This window comes from Macaca thibetana, chromosome 8 (assembly GCF_024542745.1).
Source record: "Macaca thibetana thibetana isolate TM-01 chromosome 8, ASM2454274v1, whole genome shotgun sequence".
Classification (NCBI taxonomy): Eukaryota; Metazoa; Chordata; class Mammalia; order Primates; family Cercopithecidae; genus Macaca; species Macaca thibetana.
In genome coordinates this window covers 124106330-124131846 of record NC_065585.1, presented here as the reverse complement: position 1 = coordinate 124131846, position 25517 = coordinate 124106330, and the positions used below count along the sequence as shown (strand labels likewise).

Here is a 25517-nt window from a genome sequence, read left to right as displayed (position 1 = left end):
TCCCCCAAGCTAGAATGCAGTGGCATGATCTCAGCTCACTGCAACCTTTGCCTCCCAGGTTCAGGTGATTCTCTCGTCTCAGCCTCCCAAGTAGCAGGAACCACAGGCACGTGGCACTATACTTGGCTAATTTTTTTTTTTTTATTTTTAGTAGAGATAGGGATTCACCAAGTTGGCCAGGCAAGTCTCGAGCGCCTGACCTCAGGTGATGCATCCTGCGTTGGCCTCCGAAAGTCCTAGGATTACAGGGGTGAGCCACCGCACCTGGCCTGGCTGATTTACTATTGTTACTTTGGCTTTTGTAAGCTTTCAATGCTTATCGAAATAAATGTATTTTGGAATAAAACATGTAATTCGTCAATGTTTTCCTATTCTTAAAATAACTGTGTGCAATGGAAGAATGAAGGGCCACCGTTAAAACAGGTCCCTGTAGGCTCATGTCAAATATTGCTCTTGGCAGTTCTTATTTGAATCTCATAACATTTGACAGAAAAGGTCTTCCGTTATCAACAAATACTGGAATGGAGCCAAGATGTGTTTATAGAAAAGAAAACTTTGGCATGGGTAGAGCTTATGATAAAAAATATTCTCTAACCAAGGAGATTGTCTAGTTCTTGATGGAAGCAAAAGGAATAAATGACAAGGAATTGTTTTCCAAATGCTTTCTTCTGCGAGCTCCTTGATTTAGACAAAATTTCATTCCAAGTACTAAAGAAGAGAGACAGCACAAGGAACACACACACACACACACACAGAGTTATTATTCACTGAAGCCTATTAGTTAAGCCCAAAGGAAAGCCATTGAAATTCCCTATAAAGAAAATACTGTCAGTCAAACCAGGACTGTGTCACTTCAGCCATAATAAGAAGGGAAGAATGTTCATTTCACAGAAGACTGGAACAGTATTAGTGGCAAAGGAATCATTAAATATTTTAAACAAGAGGCTCCATAATGGGGTTCCTTGTGACAGTCTCCCAGTCCCAGAGCCCTCAGTCTATTTTTCTCCTTTCCTCCACAAGTGCCTGCTGCCCCCACTCTTTTCAACCTCCCAGGTTCTGAGTGACACCCTGTGAAATCCTAATGGAGTTACCGAGACAAGAGATGATTAATTTTTATGGGGGAGTTTTAAGAATCTGTGTAGAGGAGCAAAACATGTTTGTCTCCTAGTAGAAAGGTAAATAGAAAGTCACTTCTGCCAGCCATCTCTTCATTATCTCATCATTTTTATTAATTTACCTATGCAAAACCTCTTCATTGTTTTTTTAGAATAGCTGTCACAGAAAACATAATTCATTGTTTTAACAGCATACATGACTCTAAAGCAGTGGGGTTAATTTTATGAAAGTAACATTGTAAGCATTTTAAGAAGCCCTTCTTTAGATTCCAATTGTTTCCTGATAAATCCAACTGGGTTTTCCTACTTCAGTAATGGAATATCAGAGAGGTATGAGCTTTCAACAAGCAGAGAGCATGGTCTAGACTAAGCTACCAACAGTAAGACTCAATTTAAACTGTATGAAACCTAAGTCAGGACTTTGGAAGCAGTCACTTACATATGCAAAATATAACCCAGATTAGGACTGAATTGTAATTAACAAATACGAGGCTCGTGGAGTTTTTAAAAATAGATTTATATTATACAGAGAATCCCCAGATATTATCATTTTCAGCTCCAGATGCCTTTATCAAATGCAAAGTCTAATCTTGATAGCACAGAAAAATGATCACATTGCCCTCCCCCATCCTATTCTTAAGGTTCAGTATATTTTTGCAAACTGTTTACCAAGATGAAATGCAGTCCTGGGCAGGAAAGTGTTAACATAGCACGCCTGAGGCTATGCTTAGAAAGTCCTGCAAGATCCACCCTTGACAATATCTGGGAAGGGGGCTTGTAAAAAGTTCTCTATACATACATGAGGAGTTCTCTAACTGATAAGGTTGTTTTGCTGTGCCTAGACTGTTTGTAGAAACTGTGATTTATGGTTACCTACTTTCTTTCTAAGAGCCTGGTATTTAGTAGGGGTTGCTAGACAGAGAATGCCTACATGACCGTCTCCCTAATATGAACCCTAAACTCTCAGTCTCCAATGGGCTTCCGTGGGCAGAAACTGCACACATGTGGCTGCATTTTTCCCAGTTGGGGAAGGTGCACTCTCTACGTAGCCTTTCACATAGAGTGCACAGGAAGCTGCACACGGATTCCTCCAGACTACATGCATGTCTTTTTCCCTTGGTGACGCTGCTACACATTCTTGCTATTTCACTGCAATTAATAGTAGATGTAAGTGCAACTAAATGCTGATGCTGAGTCCTGGTGAAATCACCCGAAGGGTAGATGGCCTTGGGGACCCCTGAAACAACTCCAAAAACAAAGTATGACCTCTTACCAGTCAATCATTAGCATTTGTTAATTTTTCTAAAGAGGAAAAGATGGTGCCAGTATTAAATTTTGCCTGAACGGTTTAGAGTTTTAGGAGAGAGACATAAAGATGCTTGTTCTTCCCTCATGAAATACATCATAGCCTGATGTTGCTAATGTGATGGGTTTTCTATTGTGGGGACATAACTTTTTTTCTTAACAAGTTGTTTTGCTGCTCTTTAGTTTATGGGAAAAGAATAGTTTGGTGACCACAAGGACATGGCTGTCAAACTACAGATTTAGACAGAGCCTGAATAATAAATCTACTCCTTGCCAGAGGCAACAAAATAAAACAGCAGACAGCTGGAATATGTGCCACCACTCCTGAAACCACAGTTTTATTCCTCTAATTCAATCCTAAGGAAATATAATTTAATATAACTAATCTCTACTATTTAAAAATATCTATGTAGTTTAAAAGACATTGGGAACAAACCACTGAGTAACTTTTATTATTGAAATATTGAACATACTAAACATGAAACTTCGATGTTCAAAATAAGAGTACGAAATTTTAATTTTTTCTCCCACGCTGAAGGAAAAAGCTAAGAATTCTGTGTGTTTTTTTTAACTACTTGAAAAGTCCATTAAATGAAACCAAAGATAACTCTGAATAGATATCCACCTGATTGAATGACCCTTTTGCTTTTTAGCCTCTCTGATGTTCAGAATTCTAGAGAAGATCTGAAATTGCCTTATCCAACTATTTTGTTATAATTCTTACAGTAACATGGAACAGGGCCCCATAGCTATGCTGAGCTTAGCTATGCTAAATTCCAGGGGTGAACTGATAAACCTCTAGTAGCTTTAAGTTTAAATGATTCTTTCGTAGAGTTGTCACTACATAATTAGTCCAATCTTCATTTATCTTGCTGGAAAAATACAGACATCATCCTCCTCCAAGTAAAAACTGTGTGTCTGAGATACAAAAAAAGTTCCCTGAGAAGACAACAAAGAGGCTATCGTTTACAGACGGGACACCAGAAGCTCCTTTCCCTTCAAAAAGGAGAAGCTTTCAAAGAAAGAATGGGAAGCAGGGGAGAAGCCAGTCAGTCCATCCTTTCAGACATTTTTGTTGTCGTTGTTGTTCAATAACTTAACTCCAAAGACCAGGATAAACCATGACGATGCAGCGACTCCTGGGAGTCGCTCTGAAGCACAGTGACGCCACTCCATGTCACCCTGGAAGCTAGAAAATACATTTTTCTCCAATAAAACTGTTAAAATCCTATCTCTGTACTTGACCCAGTCTTGCTGGTCACCAGGGAGGCCTGTTCATAGCAGTTAGGTGGCTGCCATACTTGATATCTCCTACTGTAGCGAAATGAGAATGCCCTTGTGGTTGAGCAGAAATGAGATCAATGAAATCCCAGAAAACTCATTTTGTTTCTATAAAGCAATTAATGTTCAATTGGACATTTAAATTCGTAGATAACCCTTTCGTGAAAAATGAGATGGGGAAAATTTTCCTGCAGACTTATCTAGGGAAAGCCACCTCTTGTCTATGACTTTTATCTTTGATAATAACTGATGCAGAGAAAGCATAAAACGTGATCACTGATTACTGTCAGATGAATGAGTAGATGGGAAGTGTCCTGATAGCAAAGACTTTGTCTTACATTTTTATTCCGCCTCAATGCCTAGTATGGTGCTTCAAACATAATAGGCATTCAATAAATGTTTCTGGGTCAATGAATGAGTATGCTAAAAATATAAAGGAGTACAACAATAAGGGAGAAAAGCCTTAAATAAATGGTTCAAGAGAAACTGTAATTTTTCCTCCCAAGTCTCCAGGCAGCTAAAGTTAGATGACGTTAAGAAGACTTGGTGAGAAAAGTATATATATTTTTATACACACACACACAACATATATATAAATATATATGTATACATATTATATATTATATTTATATAATATAGTTATGTGCTATATATATAATATATAGTTATATACTATATGTTTTATATATATAAATGTATTTTTCTAAAATAGCAGAAAACTGCACAAAAAATAAAATAAACAAAGCTCACAATCTGCAAATTGCATGTATAGTTACAGTGTGTGATTCCTCCACAAAGAGCCCAAGAGAATTTACGACATACGGTTGCCATAGCATTAGATCAAATTTTAATAGTCCTTTTCATTTAAAACAAGAAAGAAGTTTTATAAGGAAACAAGACTCAATGTATTTTACATACTCAATTCAATTGCACAAATAGAAGTACGCAAATTCAGCAGAGTATATTTTTAGTATGCTTTGCCCAATTTCTATATTCACTGATATTTATCTGTCAAGTATATCAATATATAAAACATGATTAATCGTGTTTTTGTAAGTAAGTTGAACATGGCTTTCATACATGCTTACAGGGCTGTGCTTCGTTATTACAGCTTTTATTTCCCCCCTCAAAAATGGCAACAAAATACTCATCTGCCGATCTATTGCTACTACAATCATCAACTTAAGTGGAAATTAACCTCTGTGGAATATTAACGACTTTGTGATCATGGACCTCAATAGAACACTGAAATAACTATGCCTCACTACTCTTCAATGAAATAGGGAAGTATGATTAAGAATTAAGGATTGAACACAAAGTTAACTAGAAGTTTCTCAAATAAATGTGGCATCAAATTATTGAGAAAATAAATACTTGGAATACCATCTGATGATGCACAGTCACATCCATTCTCCCAGGTCAGTATTCTCATGAAAATTTTTCCTTCCCCCACCCAATCATTCTTGGGAATATCGGAAATGTACAGTAAGTACTCCTGTTGCTACTAGCACAGAAATGTAATAAACAAAAACCTATATGAAACCCCTCCAAACTCAGATGAAACCTAAAAAGCAAACACAAGTGACTAGGAAGGCTCTTCTTTACAAAGAGTTTGAATCTAGACCAAGCTCAGATCCTGCCACCACAACGGAGGTCTCTGGATCAGTGTCACATAAGGTTCAGGGCACAGAATGACCCTATGGCTTCACAATATCTCTTGAATGTCAAGATGCTCTTCCCCGAGGGAGCTGAGAGTAGCTGAATTATCCATCAGAAAATACCTGACAAGTGATTTTCCAGAAACACCGTGTGAGAATTTACCAGTGCCTTACGGTAGACTCTCCTGGGATTTCTATACACAAGAATATAACAAATACAAAGTGATATCCTGAGTCTTTCTGGCAAGAAGAAAAAAGGCCAGGACATGAAGGGTTCCATGATGCCAAAGGACAAGGCAATAATGCCAGTACTGTTTTGTTACAAGTCTGCTCCTCCCTTGCTGGTATTTTTGAGGTGTAACATAACACACAGCCAAGTAAAAGCTCTAACTGCTCATCTATGGTCAAAGCCTGATAACTAACTGGAATCAGAATGCATTTCAGTGTTTTTTGAATGATACGGTTTGGCTGTGTCCTCACCCAAATCTTATCTTGAATCGTAGCTCCCTTAATTCCCACGTGTTGTGGGAGAGACCTGGTGGGAGATAACTGAATCATGAGGGCGGTTTCCCCCATACTGTTCTCACAGTAATGAGTAGGTCTCGTGAGATCTAGTGGTTTTGTAAGGGGTTTCCCCTTTCGCTGAGCTCTTGTTTCTTTGCTCTTGCCTGTCACCATGTAAGACATGTCTTTAGCCTTTTACCATGATTGTGAGGCCTCCCAGCCATGTGGAACTGTGAGTCCACTAAACCTCTTTCTTCACAAATTACCCAGTCTCAGGTATGTCTTTATTAGTAGTGTGAGAACAGACTAATACAGTAGAATACAAAAAAAGTATACTCCAGAGACTTTCACTTATATCAAGTATAATAGTTAAAAACTTGGAAAAAGGGAGATGGATCACTGATTTGTAAAATAAATTCCTGACCAGTAAGTAATACTGAGAAGTGAAAGAAAGAGTAACATTTATATAAAAGGTGATGAGGACCAGATGGCCACTGCCAGATCCTGAGGGACTTGGGTGTGTTGCCAGTGGGTTGGTAGTTATGGATGGGAAAGAGGTGAGAGCAACTGCCATTTTCCCAAGTCTCCACCATGTTCCCAGCATTCTGTTAAGTAATTCATATGAGTGATGTAACATCGCTCACATTAACTCTGTGAGGTTGAAAGTCTGGAAATGTCCAAAGCTGGAAGTAGACTATTATTGGATTGGGTATTAAACGTTTCGACTAAATACTGAATTTGGATTATATTTCAGCCAGACACTAATCATTAAAGAAAGAGAAGGCAACTTGCCCATTTCAGTGCAACCGGAATTTTCCTCAAGGACAGCAAATCTGAATTCCAACAATTTTGGCACTTTTTTTTGATGCTTAATATTGAAAATAAAGTTAGACACTAAAAATGCTTAATATTAAAAATTAAGTTAGACACTAAGTGTGAATAAGCTCTTTTCTGACAAATTCCAATGTCAAATATCAAACCAACCATGACTCTAAACTCATGGTTCATGTGAGACTAAAAAATAGATTATTTTTCAATATATTCCAAAAACTCACTGCTGTCAGTTTTTCTCAAGTATTATTTTTAAAAAATATTTTGTGAAATGTGTTAGTCACATGAAACTAAACAATAGATTACTTTTCAATATATCCCAAAAACTCACTGCTATGTTTCTCAAGTATTATTTTTAAAACATTTTGTGAAATATGTTAAAACTTTACATCTGTAAATATACTTTTATATACATGGATTTAACTTTTATCAAGCACATGATTTTAAAATCAAATGGTACTCTAAGACTGACAATTAAAAATAGCAGTGTTTTGCCCTCTCCAACTTCCCTGAGTCCAAATGATCAAAGACAATCACTTTCAACTCTTTCAGCTGTTTTCTTTAGTATTTATCTTCATATTTTATGTAATATTCTTCAACTGGCCATACTTACCTTTTATTTATTTTGAGAAAGGGTCTTGCCCTTTTGCCCTTCTGTACTATGGTGGTGCAATCACAGCTCACTGCAGCTTCTACCTCCCAGGCTCAAATGATCCTCCTGCTTCAGCCTCCCAAGTAGCTGGGACTACAGGTACATGCCACCATGCCTGATACTTTTGGAAATTTTGTAGAGATAGTGTCTCACTATGTTGCCCATGTTGGTCTCAAACTCCTGACCTCCGGTAGTCCTCCTGCCTCAGCCTCACAAAGTACTGGGATTACAGGTGTAAGCCACCAAGACCAGCTGCTCATCTTTTTTTTTTTTTTTTTTTAAATAACAATTAGTGTCCCACTGTGGAAGATCAGGATTTAGTTCTCCTACCTTTTCAACACACTTTTCCTCTCCATCCCCTTCCCTCCACCACAATCCAATCAATTTAACTACTACAATTTTTGATAACAATAGCAATATTTATATAACAGTATTGTATCTTAAATATTGTTCATAACGAAGCCCAATGATACACTGTATAGTTTTCTTAGACAATGTTATATTTTTATCTTGCTATTAATAACTGCTTCAATTTTTCATTTGGTTGATTTCTCTATGTATCTAACATTAATTTTCCCTACACTCTAACACAGAACCAGAAAACTGATAAACAATTAGGTAATTTTTCCAGTTTCTTTTGTTCCTGAGGCCATCCTTCCTAGTCTCTTCACCCCCTGGTCCAATTAAGAAAGGCTGTTCTCCAGGCCTGACACAGGTGATGTTCAGGGGTCACCCTGAAACTTCCCCTTTTCTACCCATCAGGGAACTTTCTTCACTTTCCCCAATTTCTTTTTTTTTTTTCCTCATTCACTCAGCTCCTCCAGAAACTTCCCAAGAAAGGGTGCAGAGGAGGCCAATTTTTGAGACCTGGCATTTCTGTCTGAAAATATCCCCATTCTACTCTTGCATTTGGCTGACAGTTTGACCAAAAATGTTTAACAGAGAAAAGGTAGGTCACATACAAAGGCTTCAGATTGGTGTTCATGTTCCCTCAGATTTGGAAGGTACAGCTATAGTTCTTCTAGGTTCCACTGTTGCTCTATCATTTTTCTACAGTTGTCTCTTCTACATTTTCTTCGTTCTCTTTCTGAAACTTTGTTTTTTTAGGTTTTTGTTTTTAAGAGAAGGAGCCTTGTTACATTGCCCAGGCTGGCCTCAAACTCCTGAGCTCAAGCAATTTTCCCACCTCAGCTTCTCAAACAGCCAGGACAACAGATGTGCAGCACGGGCACCTGTCTGTGAAACTCATTAGAAAATCAGATTTTGGACTTCTTAAAGTGAGCCTCTTGTATCCTCCTCTTTTCTCCCATGTTTTCCATCTCTGTGCTTTTATTCTACTTTATGGGCAATTTCATCCACAGTCCAATTCCTCACTGAATTTTTAATTTCTGTCATCATGCTTCTCATTTCCAAGCCCTCTTTCACGGATGCAATATCTTCTCTAATACCTCACAGAACATCAATCATACGTTTTTGAAGTTTCTGAAGTTTTTTCTTCCCTGCTTTTCCCTTTATTTCCTCTGATACTTCTTTTCTGCTTATTTATTTTGGTTTCATTCCTTCATGTTGGTGACGATCCTCAAATGTGTGGTGATCCTTCACTGTCCACCCTGAGATCTAAAAATGTGCATTTAAGCGATGTCACAGCCATTTTACTGAGGGGGGAGGGCGCCTTCAAATGTCTTCAACTGGTCTTTCTCAGATGTGAATCCTCTAATCCTGGGATGGTGGAAAATACCTCCCATTGTCAGAGTTCTCGGTGCTCAGAAGGAAGACAGCACCATTCCAAACAGATTTTCACAGAAAACTCCTATTTTCTCTAGTATGTTTTACCGCTACTCTCATTTGCATCTGCTGTTTCCAAGTCCGAGGCTTCTGGAAAACACAACTGCCAGGGTATTTGCCCAGACACGTGGTTGGAATGGGCTCCCACTGCTGCTTATTCTGACTTCCCAGAAATCACCAGTTTTGGCCTCACCCCTCACATCTGTCTTTTGGCAGAGCTTGTGGTTCTGAAACCATGCTCCAGGGTTAGAAAAGTTATTAACCAGCAACATTTCAAGAGTTTGTTTTGCAGAACCGTGAAGAAAAAAAACAACTGAAGAAGAACAGAGTTTGTTACAAGTCCCTTATTTACAACAAAGTCAGGGCTGACAGGCTGACACCAGCTGGAACCAACATGGCCGACTGAAGTCTGCGTAGGAAAGACTCAGTGATGAGTGACCTTTCACCTCAGAGAGCCAGAAACTCCACCTTCAGATCATGCTCATTCCACCATTTTCTGAGCAAGCAGCCCGCGAAGCGTTTCGGGGCAACAGCACATGCCCCAGGGCCCTTCCCAACCCCTTCCCTTCAAGCCAATCACTGTGCAGACCCGAAACTCCACGGCGAAATCTCTCCCTTAATTGGGCAGCAAAGTCAGTAGGGTGAGATAGATTAGAGCATTTCCTCCTGTCTCCTTGTCAGTTCACTGGCAAAAAACGTCTCTCCCTGGAAAAACCATGCTTCAGTGTTTGGCTTCCTATTGTGTGCAAGCAAATAGATCCAGTCTGGTTTGCTTACAGTTCTAAGTCTGGAACCTTCCTGGTTCTGACCACCAAACAATCTGCTTCGGGTTGGCTTTCTTCCCTGTGGGCACTTGGCTTTCGGTTCTCTCCCTTCTGCTAATTCAATTCCCACTCACCCATTTGCTTGCCATCTCCCAAAAACTTGTTGACATTCTTACCCACCAAGCCTTATGTTGCATTTTCTTTGTCCATGTGAATTTATATCTTATTTCTTATCATGTTCAGTAGTCTTAGGAGGACACAGAGACAAATAAAGGTGTTCCAACTGTCCTATATAACCATAATTCAAAAATCTTTTCATCATGAAAAAAATTCAGGTTAGAAGTCTTGGTTGGATAACTCTCTAAAATAGGGTATCATTCCTTTAGGTGAGCTAGCATTGGGGCATACCCTGGCAAAAGAATTACATCAATTTTTTAGTCCACAAATCATAATTTATAGATGACATGGAGAGATTTCAGATGGGATAAAAAATAGTAATTAGAGGATTTGGAAACTGGCTTGAAAGAGCTAAACAAACAGATTAGATTATACCATGAAAAGAAGCCTAATGAGGGATTTAATAATGGCCATTGAGTGGATGAAGGATTATTATAGACACAAGATGGTTGGCCCAATTTCTCTGTTTCCATTTCAAACACAGTAAGAAAATGGACTTAAGATATCACATAAGGAAAATTTACTGACAGTGAAGATATTAAATATTACCAGAAGAGGGTGTGGAGTTTTCTTTTCTGGAATAATATTAAAAGTGAAAATGGGCCACTCCTTAAAGGTAAAAGGCTAATTTGACATCTCGAATTCTTTCCAGCTGCATTTTTCCCTTCCAACAGACCTGTATGCAGAAAATAATCACTCCTATTCCAAGTTTTTTTTTTCTAATAGAAACATTTTTCTATGGATAAGAAAGATGATTTTTAAAGCAAGCTCAACTCAGTTTCAAGATAAATACTTGCAAGCTCCCACCACTTCTCAGGGAAATCAAAGATGGACTTTTTATACATGAAAAACATGACGACATTCAAAATGTGGATGGCACTTCAATACTGAGACGAAAATTTATATTGCTGATGTTTTCTATTTTTCTTTGCAATAGATTGCACTGTTAAAAAGTATTAGTTTCCTCGTGTGAAAAGTGTCATGAAAAGAAAGTCTAACTGTAGCTAAACAGAATGCTTGTAAGAAAAGAATGTAAAGAACTTTTCCTTTCCCATTCACTCTCCCAAGTGAACTGCAAACAGTTACTCCTTCAAAAATGTACTAAGAACAGGAAGGTGGCTGATGAGGGGCCATGAGGAGAAACAGAGGCAGGGAAGGCTGGGCTCAGGATGGATGGAAGACACACCCTGGAGAACATAAGGAAGGCTCAACCACATGAGGTCTGTCTCCACTGTGCATTTGATTTTTATGTTATTGTTTTTGTTAAAGAAATATAGGTTTGTGCCCATTTGTTTTTAGTTCAGAAATTTGAGCCTGACCTCACACAAGAATCAATGCCAGACAGACAGAAGACCTCTATGTGAGAAACAAAACATTTCTAAAAACAAGTGTAAGATAATATCTTCCCGACCTCAGGTTAAAAACAGATTCCTTAAACAAGACAGAAAAAGCACTAACCCCAAAGACTGGTCTATTGAACCACACTAAAATAAAATTTAAAAAACCTTGTTTATTAAATGGTGCCCTAAAGGAATTAAAAGGCAAGGCAGAGGGCCAAAAATGTGCCTTCTTCCCATATGAGTGAACCGAAATTGCACCCAGTGCTCTGTGAGTGGGGAATCAGCACCTGAGAAGCAAACACTCTACATTCTGGCACTTGAGGGGCCCAAAATGCAAGAGCTTCTCCCCCCATCCCAAGCTCCTATCACTCAGAACAAAGCCTGCCCATCAAAAAGCTCAAACCATTTAAATACAAAAAGCTCAAACCATATATATATATGAAAATATATTTATATATAAATATATATGGTGTATATATATGTTATATATGGTATATATATTTATATATAATATATGGTGTATATATTTTATATATAAATATATAATATATATGGTGTATATATATTTATATATAATATATGGTATATACATTTACATATAAATATATAATATATATGGTGTATATATAATATATAAATATATAAATGTTTATTCATAAGGAAGAAGTAATAGAAAGACTGACATATATATTTATATTTATGTATTTATTTATGTATAAATGTATTTATATATTTATATATATTTTACATAATTTATTTGTATATAAATATTATATAATTTATATAAAAATATTTTTTATATTATATATATATGGCAGCCTTTCTACTACTTCTTCCTTATGAATGAGCAGACACCCAAGAATGATTAAGGCACAAAACCAGTGAGGAATTTTAAATTTCAATGTAAAAGAGAAACAAATGGGACCCCAAAGATAATAGAAAGGTGAGAGGAAATAAGAAGTTTTTGAAATGTAATTATTGTTCTCAGAGAGCTGAGAAAACATTGCATTGATAAAATAAGTAGAGAATGTCATGAGGAAAATAATCACAGAACAAGAAAGAGCATGCGAAACACACACACATACACAACCAGAATCAAGAAAAGCTTGGAAGACAAACCTGAAGATATCTTTCAGAACAGAGAAAAATAAGAAAATATAACCATTGAATTTCCAGCTTGTCCATTGTTCAACATCCAGTTGGAGCCCCAGAAAAAGTGAAGAAGAAAAATGAAAGAAAATTAGTAAGAGAGTAATAGAGAATGAATTGAAAACAAAGCCAGCACCTGAACATAACACAGGAAGATTTCAGAACTCCAAAGCCAAAAACAATATCCTAAAGGGTTCCAAAGAAAAAGCACAAATCACCTGCAAGGGGAGGAGAGTGGACTGATAACAGATTTATCATCAGCAACATTGGACATCAAAAGTCAATGGAGCAATGTCTTCAAAGCTCTGAGGGAAAATAAGTTGGTAAACTTACTGAATCAGTGTTACCATTTTTGATACCTGGAGAGTAAGGTACACATGACAGAGGCAGACGGTGAGAGGAGCTATAGGAAATAATGCAGGGCCAAGATCCTCATCTTCTAAGTCAGGGACCAAGTGATGCCACCTCTGGGTAATGAAGTAAGATATAAAATAGAAATAGACTATTAAGTTACTTAAATAGAGGAACTAAAAATGTGATGCAACTATGTCGAGCAAAGCAGGCAAGAGAGATGGAAGAGTGTGGCAGGAAACCAGCAGACAGTTTCCAAAACGATGTATCAGGAAATAACTGTAAGCATAAAATTTTGAGATATAATGATAACATCAGAAAAGGCAGTTATAAAGGCCAGATGTGGTGGCTCACACCTGTAATTCCAGCACTTTGGGGGCTGAGGCCAGTGAATCACCTGAGGTCAGGAATTCAAGACCAGCCTGGCCAACATGGTGAAACCCCATCTCTACAAAAAATACAAAAATTAGCTGGGTGTGGTGGCACACACCTGTAGTCCCAGCTACTCAGGAGGCTGAGGTAGGAGAATCAGTTGAACCTGGGAGGCAGCAGTTGCAGTGAGCCGAGATCAAGCCACTGCATTCCAGCCTGGGTGATGAAGTGACTCTCTCTCAAAAAAGATAATGAAAGAAAGGAAAGAAAAGAAAGAAAGAAATGAGCCGGGCACGGTGGCTCATGCCTGTAATCCCAGCATTTTGGGAGGCTGAGGGGGGTGGATCATGTGGTCAGGAGATCGAGATCATCCTAGTCAACATGGTGAAACCCCATCTCTACTGAAAATATAAAAATTTGCAAGGTGTGGTGGTGGGCACCTGTAGTCCCCACTAGTCAGGAGGCTGAGGCAGGAGAATGGCATGAACCCGGGAGGCAGAGGTTGCAATGAGCCGAGATCGTGCCACCGTACTCCAGCCTGGGCGACAGAGCATGATTCTGTCTCAAAATAAATAAGTAAGTAAGTAAGTAAGTAAGTAAATAAATAAATAAATAAGAAAAAGAAAGGTCAGTTACAGGAGTTAAAAGTGACCCTCTAAGAGGGGCCATCAATATCAAATGGAGGCAATAGCCTACAAAAGAGAACCAGGAATGTTTGTTGTGATGGAGGCGAAGGAGGTAGAGTTTGAAGAAAGAAAATGACAAACTGTCAGATGCAATGAGAGAGGTCCACTTTAAAGGGTTATAACTCCCAAACTTTTTGAGATTTCACGTGCTTCCCATAGTACCTTCTGACCTATTGGAAGCGTATCCAATACACTGAAGCATAAATCTAACATATTTAGAAAAACAAACAAACAAACAAAAACAAGACCTTGACACTGGCTAACTGGAAACGCCTGTGAGCATTAAAACACATCTCTGTGGTTGCAATGCTGTGTTTTGCTCCCAACTATCCATTTTCAGACTTTACTCAGCATGTTACGGGTGGTTAGGTTCCAGGATTATTGAGTTCTATCTCTATTTGTAATTGCTTATAAAATGAAATCTATCGTCACCCTGATCGCCTGTGCCTAAACATACAGGATGCTTGTCTCGTGGGAAATATTCAACCTGGTATGTGAGCGACCGAAACACAGCTCTATGGAAATACCCAACTCCACACATGCATCCCCTTGGTAACTCAGCAGTTAGCAGAGTTGCAGAAACTGAAGAAGTAAAATGCTCCTCTTTATTTGGCTTCTCGAGTCCCATTTTTCAAACAGCCATCAGGAATGGGCATTCTGTGGTGTGTTTGTTTCTCTCGGAGATAAGAGCAATAACGCTGGAAGTTGTGATGACAAGCACAAGCAACATCTCACATTAACACAACATAAAAAGGATGATTTTGGCCGGGCATGATGGCTCATGCCTATAATCTCAGCACTTTGGGAGGCTGAGGCAGGAGGATTACCTGAGGTCAGGAGTTCAAGACCAACCTGGCCAACCTGGTGAAACCTTGTCTCTACTAAAAATGCAAAAAATTAGCCTGGTGTGGTGGTGGACGCCTGTAATTCCAGCTACTCGGGAGGCTGAGGCAGGAGAATTGCTTGAACCTGGGAGGCAAAGGTGGCAGTGAGTTGATATTGCACCACTGCACTCCAGTCTAGGCAACAAGAGTGAAACGCCATCTCTCAAAAAAAAAAAAAAAAAGATGATTTTATTATAGAACAAAATCCTACTTTAACATGTGTTCCTTTTATTTTAGAGAGAGAAAAATAATGGACGACAATCAGTGCTAATGAAATCCAATGGATTTGGCTTTGGCATCAATTCAGAGTCAATATTCAGTGTCACTGCACCACGGCAACCAAGACTGCTGACCAATAGTGTTGTGCTCTAGTCAATTTAATGAGTTGGCACAATCAGAACTCAGCATTATTGGGACTGTTCTGTATGCAAGCTTCTATCTGCTGCAAGCAGACACAAGCTATAATAGATTCTCCTTTCTTTTTTTTTCTCCTAGGCTAATTTCTTCAGTGCCAACACCCAGAGCTTCCGGAGTCATATTAATGCACCATGGATCTTGAAGCAAATTTAATCTCAAAAAGACTTAGCAATTTTCAGGTCAACACAGACATTAAAGTAAAACAGGATGAAGTTTCCAGATGCAAACTAAAATTGAACCAGGTGTAGCTATTTAAAGTATATCAGATACAAAGTTAGTGACACCTGTGGGCAGGTGTGCTACAAACAAACCATGCCACTGCAGATGAGAAGGAGCATATTCTCTGCCCAGCAAAAGAGAGAGAGAAAAAAAAGAAGGCTTCAATCTCAACTGGAACATCCTTCAGAGAAGAAAAGCAAAATTCAACCCTGGAAACATATTCTAATATGGTATATTCAGGTGAAAAGGGATTGGCATCACTGTTGAGGTGCCTGGAATTTCCCTTGCAACCCAGATCCAATTCTCTAAATTTAGTTGCCTCTTTTAGACACATCAGGAAACCATCGAGCGGTCACAACCTCATCCTACCCAGAATCTCCTGGTCTACCCAGAATCCCCATCTACCCATAATCCCCTTGTCCTTGATCTCTTGCCTTAAAACTGCAGTTGCCTCCTCACTGCTTTTCCTCTTTTCTGTATTTGTCTCTCTTCAGACTGTTATATGGAAGCAGAAAGATCATTGCAAAACTAAAGTCAGATTTTGTTATGTTCCAGCTACAAACTCTCCAATGTCTTCCATTCAATACATCCCAAATCCTGGACCAGGACCTCCAAGCCCCTAAGAGACCCTGCGCCCAGCCTCATCTCCCCACCTCAAAGCCCCCACATTTCCCCTGCTTGCCTTGTTAGCCACACAGGCCTATTCATTGTTTTGGAGACACACCAAGCATTTGTATTTTCTCTTCTCTTTTTCTGGGACATTCTTCCCCTAAGCATCCACAGGGCCTATTCCTGTATTTCATTCAGGTTTTGCTCAAAGGTCATCTCACTAACTTCTTCTTGACCATTCTACCCAAACAGCACCCCCTATCATCTCTATTTCCTTCCCTTGCTTTTTTTTTTTCTTCTTGCCACTTCTTAATACCTATCATGTTATTATAAAGCTCTTTGTCTGTTGTCAATCTCCTATCCTGGAACATAAACCCCATGAGGAAGGAACTTCATTTGTTCACCATGCCATTCTTCTCAGTACATACAACAGTATCTCACACATGGTAACTTTTCCAGAAACTTGTGATACCATTTGAAACCATATCAAAAAGTGCCTAGCAATAAATCTAACAAAAGACATGTAAAAATGAAAACATAAACAAGTAAACAAATATAGTCCCAAGTCTAATAATAAATGCCTTTCTGATTTTAGTAAAGTCACCCATCTCATCTCTTAGACAAGGAAATTGTACTGCATGGTTGCTTTTGTCTCATCTCGTTCTAAAACTCCACTAGTTCCTTAATCAGCTGATTACCACCACAGAAGGCTGTGAAGCTACCCTTTGATGAACGTTTATCATGTTCACTTCAAGTGTTATTAACAGATCAAGTATACATTTAAACTACCTTTTGGCACACTTTTACATTCACTTTGGGTCTTCTTGTGGATTCATGGCTCTTTAACATATCCAATGTGATTTGATTGCCAATATCGTGTTTTACATTTCAGCCACTGCTCTGAAGTAGGAACCATTTTCTTGGCTGGAACTTGGCTCTTTGCCCTTCTTAACACTATTTTAGAAACTTGTTCTTTACAATTAGGGATTCAATGGTGCCTACAGTTGAGAAAGTTATACTAATAGGGTTTCTAGGAGATTTCTGAACATTCTTGAAAAGGATATGTTAATACAGAAAAAGTATGTATGGATTTGGAAAGCTAAGTAACATCAATCAAAATTATATCCTATGTTTGATATCATGTGGGTTTTATCTAGATGTTTACTTTTTTAACTTAAGAGACTTACTTTTTGCTTCCAAAAGTAAAAACTATTCTTAGAAAATGCACTACTCAACTACTGACTGAACGCTTAAACTATTAGTGTCATGGGTTATCCAAGAGAGACAAAATTCTTCTCATACTGACATTTAATTTAGAGATTTAAATAGAATACTGAACAAGTTTTAAATCTAGTTATTTAAAAAATGATTTCAGGGATGAGGCCATTACCTACATGTCATCAACATTCTTGGGAAGATATTTTGAAAAGAGGTATTTTTTTTCCATGAAACAAGTTATATAAAGCAATTTTTCTCATTATTAGCTAAACTGGAAACATTCTGAACATAATTTGAACTTTTCCAAAGGAAGATCATTTCCAAATATTTGATGTTCCTTGAACTACATGCATAGGTAAATAGTTCTATTTCAATGCAACTGTGGCTTTCACATCAAAAAAGCTTAATTTTTATTCCTCAGGAAACTTCAGAATGAAATTAAACATTTCAATGCCCTATTTTAACAATAAAGATGGTATCTAAAATGGTAATTACAAACTAATGTCTCTCATGAACATGGATACAAAATCCCACAATTTTAGCAAACCGAATCTGGTAATATATATCATCATGACCAAGTTGATTATAATGTTTTCAATAAATGCAGAAAATATAGCTGATAAAATTGAACATCCATGATCTAAAACTCTTAGAGAAGTAAGATGAGAAGGTCACTTCTTTCCCATTAGATTATCTACCATAAAAAATACCAAAGCAAACGTCATACTTAAATGCTGACAATTTCCATTTGAAATCAGAAGCAAGACAACGATGACTATCATCCGCACTTCTATTCAACATTCAGCATCAAAATAAAACCTACCCAGCGTATTAAGGCATAAGTAAATAAATGGTACAAGGACTGGAAAGGAAGAAACAACTGTCATTATTCACAAATGATATAATATCCAAAGGCATTTACAGACAAGCTGTTAGAATAGAAGAGTTTAGCAATGCAGAAAAATCAATCAGCAATGTAGAAAAACTAAACTTCTATGTATATAAAAGCAAACCGAAAATGAAATCCAAAAAAAAAGATACCATTTGAAACTGTATCAAAAAGTGCCGAGCAATAAATCTAGCAAGACATGCAGAAATCTCTGAGGAAGAGAACAATAAAACTTCACTAAGACATTTTAAAAGACTTCAGTAGAGAAAGACAACATTGTAATGATGTTAGTTCTCTCCAAACGAACTTATAGATTCAATACAATGACAATAAAAACCCCAAGACTTTATGTGAGGTGGTGTGGAACTTGACTACGTTGATTCTAAAATTGTATATGGAAATGCAAAGGGCCAAGGATAATGAAGACTCTTTTGAAGTACAAGGCTGTTCTCTCAGATATTAAGACTCACTTAAGAAGACACGGTAATTAAACCAGTGTGCTACTGATATAGAATAGACAAACAGCACAGACTACAACACTCGGAAATAGACCCACACTTATAAACACTTATGATATGTTGCATAGGTAGTAAGTAGAACGTAACCTGCACGGACCTTGAGGGACTCAACAAAGAGGGTGAAGTGGTTTCGCTAAATGGAACTAGAGTATCCATATTAAAAAAATTAACTTGCATCTTTACTTCACACATAACAATTTCAGATGGACTTTAAGCATACAGAGTGCAAGATTAAACTCTAGAGCTTTTAAATTTTAATTTTTAAAATATATTCATGACCTTGAGCTAGGGAAGGATTTATTTAAAAAGGGACAGAAGGCAACAACCATAAAGGAAGTGGCTGACAAACATGACTACCTCAAAATTGAAAACTTTCTGTTTATTATGAAATACCATAAAGAGAGTTAAAAGACATGCTACAGAGTAGGAAAGAGATGAGTTACATGTATAACCAAGAGAAGACTTGGATCCTGAATGTATAAGAATTCTGCAAACAATTAAACAGGTAGACAACACGATGGAAAAATGACCCACTTCACACAAAAGGAGAAATCCATGTGACCACGAACATGAAAAAGGGATCAACCTTACTAGTAAACAGAGAAAAGCAAAATAAAACCACAAAGAGATACGAATACACACCTTCATTCTGCAACAAAACAAAGTATGACACTACTAAGTGCTGGCAAAGATGTAAGATCATTTGGAACACAGGACAGATGTGGAGATGCGTATTCCAGGAGCCAGTAATTCCACCTCTAGGCTGACAGAGAAAGGCATGCTGGTATGCACTGGAATGCAGGCATAGGAATATTCACAGCTGCAAAATCTATATTCCCCAAACTGTTAACAACCCTAAGGTGGATAAACACACTCATATTTTTGTTCAATCAAATACTTCACTATACAGCAGCAACATCTAAGAAGCCACAGCTACACATAGCAGAATAAATGCATCTTACAAACCTAATATAGAACAAAGCAGCAAGACACAAAAGAACATATACAGGCTGACTTCATTTATATGTAGTTCAATAATAACCATAAATAATTATCTAAAGAGTGGTGAGATTTTTTAAAGCAAGACAATTATTATCATGAAAATGAGAAGACTGGGTGTCTGTAGGAGAGGAAGGGAGTGTGATCAGGAAGGGACTCATGGAAGGTTATGGAGAGTCTGTCAATGTTCTGGGTTACATAGGTATCTACTTTCAAATTATTCATTAACCTCTACATTTATGGTTTACGGGCTTTTCTGTACATATGTTTGGTCTTATAATGACAAGGATAGAAAACAAATGTGTAAATTTCAGAGCTTGATTTGGGCATAGGTTGGATAAGTGCTTTATGACCAACAAACACAAGAAGCTAGGAGAGTAAGAAACAGATGAAAAATAATGGTGGAGGTTGTTTCCTAGGTGTGAGCCCATCTCTGAGGCCTCACCACAGGCTCTTCACTTTCAAGTCCTCTGCTCTATCCCAGATCCTGTGAAAAAATTCAAATCTGACTGTGGCTTATACCTGCTGCTGAAGGCGGCCTTGGCCTGTCCTGCAGCAGGTGCGATGATTAGGATCCATGTGCAGGCCTTGTCTCCCTTTACAAGGGGAAAACAGGTACATGGCAGAAGGCGCAGGAGGCATACAGAGAATGATTATTTAACCCCACTGGCCTTGTTACTAGAAACTAGCACAAGAACAAGAGCAAAGGGAATATGCTGTGAAGCTAATTCTGCCGACAGTGAACCAATAGTGATGAAGGCCAGTGGAAGCAGCAGTGATTACAGGGAGAAGAGGAGAAGTCAGTGGGGCCAGGAGGGTAAGAGGAGCACCTGAGCCCAAGCCAGGCCCAGATGGGTGGGGAGAGGTTGCTATTCCAGCGTGAGGCCCGATCATGCCCGCATTTCTCACCCTTGATCCTCTAGAGTACCCTTGACCTTCCCCCATCCTCCATCCTGGCCTCCACCTTCTCCTACTCCCTCTGGATGGAGCTCCTACCAATCCTGCACTGAGGCATCACCTGACAAGTATGGGTCCTGGAGGAGGAAAGCTGCTGTGGTCCCACTCTGAGCACCACCATCCTGCCACCCCTGCAAACCCCCCACAGCCTACTAGAGGCTCGGGCCCTGATGGGCCGTATCAAATAGAACCCAGGCTTAAAGATATTATCTTGAATCTTCAACCTTGAAAAGGCCCTTCATGGTCATTGAAAGTTGAGTTGCTTATTTCATAAAAATTCTTCAGGCTTAGACAAGGAAGTCATTTTGAAGTGCCCTTTTACATAGAATAGTAATGACTTAGAAACAAAAAAAAATATTATTTTTGCTAGGCAATACCATTCAGGATATAGACATGGGCAAGTATTTCATAACAAAAATGTCAAAAGCAATTGCATCAAAAGCAAAAACTGACAAATGGGGTTAATTAAACAGCTTCTGCACAGAAGAAAAAAAAAACTGTCATCAGAGCAAACAGACAACCTACAGAATGGGGAAAAATTTTACAACTTATCCATCTGACACAGGTCTAACACCCAGAGTCTTAAGCACATTTACAAGAAAAAAATAACCCCGTTAAAAGGTGGGCAAAGGACACAGACACTTTTCAAAGGAAGACAGATATGTGGCCAAGAAACATATGAATAAAAGCTCAACATCATTTATCATTAGAGAAATGCAAACCAAAACTACAATGAGATACCACTGCATGCCAGTCAGAATGGTGATTAGTAAAACCAAGTAACAAAAGATGCTGGCGAGGCTTTGGAGAAACAGGAATGCTATTATACTGGTGGTAGGAATGTAAATTAGTTCAACCACTGTGGATGACAGTGTGGTGATTCCTCAAAGATCTAAAACCAGAAATATCATTTGACCCAGCAATCCCATTACTGGGTATATATCTAAGGAATATAAATCATTCTATTATAAAGATACATGCACGTGTATGTTCATTACAGCACTATTCACAATAGCAAAGACATAGAATCAACCCAAATGCCCATCAATGATAGACTGGATAAAGAAAATGTGGTACATACACACCATGGAATACTATGCAGCCATAGAAAGAAAGGAGATCATGTCCTTTGCAGGGACATGGATAGAGCTGGAAGCCATTATCCTTAGCAAACTAATTCAGGCACTGCATATCCTCACTCTTAAGTGGGAGCTGAACAATGACAACAATGAACACAGGGAGGGGAACGACATACACTCGGGTCTATCAGAAGGGGCAGGGGGAGGGAGAGCATCAGGAATAGTAGCTAAAGCATGTTGGGATTAATACTTAGGTGATGGGTTGATAGGTGCAGCAAACCACTATGGCACACATTGACCTATGTAACAAACCTGTTCATCCTCCACGTGTAACCTGGAATTTAAAATTTTTAAAAAACAGAAAATATTATTTTCAGCAGACAGAGACAATTGGCAAGTCATAGCTGTGAGGTCACCTTTACCAACTCCCACTCTATCAATGCCCACCCACTGCCTCCACATCTATGTCAAAAGAACCCACTCTGATGGTCACCATCACTGCTCTTAAATATGCCTGATTCCTCCTATTCCCACAGCCCCTGCCTTACTTCAGGTACTCGTTCACAAACTACATCGTGACTACCACGGTAGCTTCCTAAGCAGACTCCACCTCCACTCAGATCTTTAATCCACCCTTCAAAGTCAGTGGATCCAGCCTCCTAACACAAGTCTGCTCAGATCCCTCTAAGCCTCAAGTGTCTTAACTAACTCCCAGTGATTCATACAGTCTAGCCTTCCTTGCATAACACTCAAAGGCCTCCAACCTCCCCTTCAGCCTCTCCCCCAGCCACATCCTCCCCAACCCTAGACTCCCACCACACTGGCCTCCTCCCTCAGCCATGCACACTCACACACCACACTGCGGCTGTTTCTGAAGCTGGACGCTCTGTCTCCACGGCTCTGCACACCACACCTACTCCTTCAAATAACATTTCTGCCACTGAGAACTGCCCTGGGCTGACTTGATCCTTCCACTGTTGATGCTCCCACAGGATACTGCTTTAACACTTCAGTTAAAACGTTTCTTTCACTGAACTTACCGCACTGAATATTTCGTAAAGTTTTAAAAGAGGAAAACAGGTCATATCACTCCCTACATTAAAAGACTTTAAAATCAATCCGTTGATTTTCAAACAAAATCTAAACGTCCTACCCTTTCAAAATCCTGAATTACCCACGGTGGTTTCCTGTTAGATTAGAATCCCTGTGGGCACAGCACAAAACACAATAAAAACAGCCACAGAAATGGATGCCTAGTCCCATCCTCAGAAATTCCAATTTCGTTTTTCTCAGGTGAGATTCAGGTAGTTTGTTGTTTTGTTTGTTTTGTTTTGTTTTGTTTTTAATTTCCTGCAAGATGTTTTTTTTTTTTGTTTTTTTTTTTTTTTTTTTTTTTTTTTTTTTTTGAGATGGAGTCTCGCTGTGTCGCCCAGGCTGGAGTGCAGTGGCGGGATCTCAGCTCACTGCAAGCTCTGCCTCCCGGGTTTTTACGCCATTCTCCTGCCTCAGCCTCCCGAGTAGCCGGGACTACAGGCGCCCGCCACCTCGCCCGGCTAGTTTTTTGTATTTTTTAGTAGAGACGGGGTTTCATCGTGTTAGCCAGGATGGTCTCGAACTCCTGACCTCGTGATCCACCCGTCTCGGCCTCCCAAAGTGCTGGGATTACAGGCTTGAGCCACCGCGCCCGGCCCCTGCAAGATGTTTCTAATGGGAAGCCCAGATGGGGATCCACGAAACTAGGCGATAGGTCCGAAGTGTCCTTTGTAACCTCATTTCCCACCACAGGTTCCGCAGCCACAGTGTTCCACATTTTGGCTCCTTGAAGCTGCCACACTCCTTCTTGCCTTGGGGACCTTGGAACAGCACCCCTATATGCTTCTGCATCCTGTGCAGTCCACCCACGGGACTCACTCCTTCGTGTCCAATCACAGTTCATCTTAAAATCACCTCCTTCAAGAGGCCTTCTTGGATCATCCAATCAAAAAAAGCCATTGCTCACTCTGTAGCACATCTCATTCTAATTCTCTGCATAGCACTTTTTCTCTAGTATTTCTCTGGTTTTTTAATTGTCTACCTCGCCCTATGAGAATGCAAGCTCCATGAAAGCAAAACCTTTATCTGGGTTGTTCAGCACAGTTTCTCAAGCTCCTAGAACAGTGCCAGGCACACAGCAGGGATTCAGTAAATACTGGTGGAATAAATGAGTGACAAGTGAGTGAACACATCTAGGTCACTTCCATCATGCTGTGTGTGCTCTGCATATAAAAGGACCTCAATGAATTCACTGCATTTCAGGAACTGAAGTATCCACTGTATTACAAATTTGGCCAAACTTTAAAGGTTACAAGCATCCTTGCTGAAAAATATCCTTTTCCTACTGTATATGGAGAGAAGAAATTATGTATCACTTTAAAGACTCTCCAACTTTTTCTGAAATCCAACTTTTATAAAAGACTTTCCAACTTTTTCTGAAATCCAACTTTTGGAAAATTTCTAAAACTCAATAAACATCATAGAAAAAAATTTTAATCTGACTCCCAGATTGAGTAAGTAAAGGTAAAATAAAGGACCCCCCTCAGTCTCCTTTGGCATAAACTGTCACCTCTCCAGGCAATGTAGCAGGACTGCCTACTTGGCAGACTACAAAACTAATACAGTCCTCAACTATCATGTCATTTGTTTTAAATTGAATCTCTTCACCTGTATTTATGACATTCATTCAACTCAGGTAGTTAGAGATATCTTTCAAACTCAAGATCCTCTAATGATCAATTCTAATAAAAATAAACAGGAAGTTCAAAGGATACATTTGAGAGATAGTCAAGTACTTTCTCTAGCTTCTTTGCTTGTAGTGCTAAAAATAGAGCACCTCTATTCCTACATTAAAGAACTTCAGGTTGGGCACTGTTGCTCAGGACTGTAATCCCAGCACTTTGGGAGGCCAAGGTGGGTGGATCATCTGAGGTCAGGAGTTCAAGACCAACCTGGCCAACATGGTGAAACCCTGTCTCTACTAAGAATACAAAAATTAGCCTGGCGTGGTGGTGCACATCTGTAATCCCAGCTACTTGGGAAACTGAGGCGGGAGAATCGCTTGAATCCAGGAGGCGGAGGTTGCAGTGAGCCAAGATTGTGCCACTGCAGTCCAGCCTGGGCAACAGAGGAAGACTCCGTTTAAAAAACAAAAAAACAAACAAAAAAAAAAAAACCTTCAAGCCTGATCTAGTCTTTAAATGCCCATTTCTAGTTATCTTGAGTTACATCATCATCAAAATATAGTAACAGCTTCCATGTTGTAGCTAGAAAGGCTTGTGGCCTCGAAAAAGATGTGTCTGTCTCCTAATCCATAAAACCTTTTGTCTTCTATGTCAAAAAGAGTGAATATTACCTTGTATAACAAAAGATGTAATAGAGTTCATTACCTTGAGAGGAGAAATTTATCCTGGATTATCTGGATGGGCCCTAAATGTCATCACATGTATTCTTGTAAGAGAGAGGCAGATGGAATTTTGACACAGAAAAGGGGGAAGCAATGTGACCGTGATCAGAGACTGGAGTGATGTGGCCTGGAGCCACCAGAAGCTAAAAGAAGCAAAGAATTCGTTCTCTCCTGGAGCCTTCAGAGGAAATGTGGCCCTGCTGACAACTTCATTTTGAATATCCAGTCTCCAGAACCATGAGAAAATAATTTTTTTTCGTTAAAACAATAAGCTTAAATAAGCTTAAAAGTCATATGTTTATGGTCATTTGTCACAGCA

At 38.9% G+C, this 25517-nt stretch overlaps 1 protein-coding gene across 14 annotated transcripts in view; it reads right to left on the bottom strand.

Moving 5' to 3' along the window:
* The window catches only part of CSGALNACT1 (chondroitin sulfate N-acetylgalactosaminyltransferase 1), a 360764-nt gene that overhangs the window by 138808 nt on the left and 196439 nt on the right, over window positions 1–25517 (bottom strand). Inside the window, exon 1 of one of the 14 annotated variants that reach the window (XM_050801861.1) lies at window positions 12895–13855. The exons of the other annotated variants lie outside the window; for them this stretch is intronic. The gene's annotated coding sequence lies outside the window, so the exon portion shown is untranslated. Of the gene's footprint in view, window positions 1–12894; window positions 13856–25517 lie in introns of those variants that run through there. 14 annotated transcript variants of the gene reach the window in all.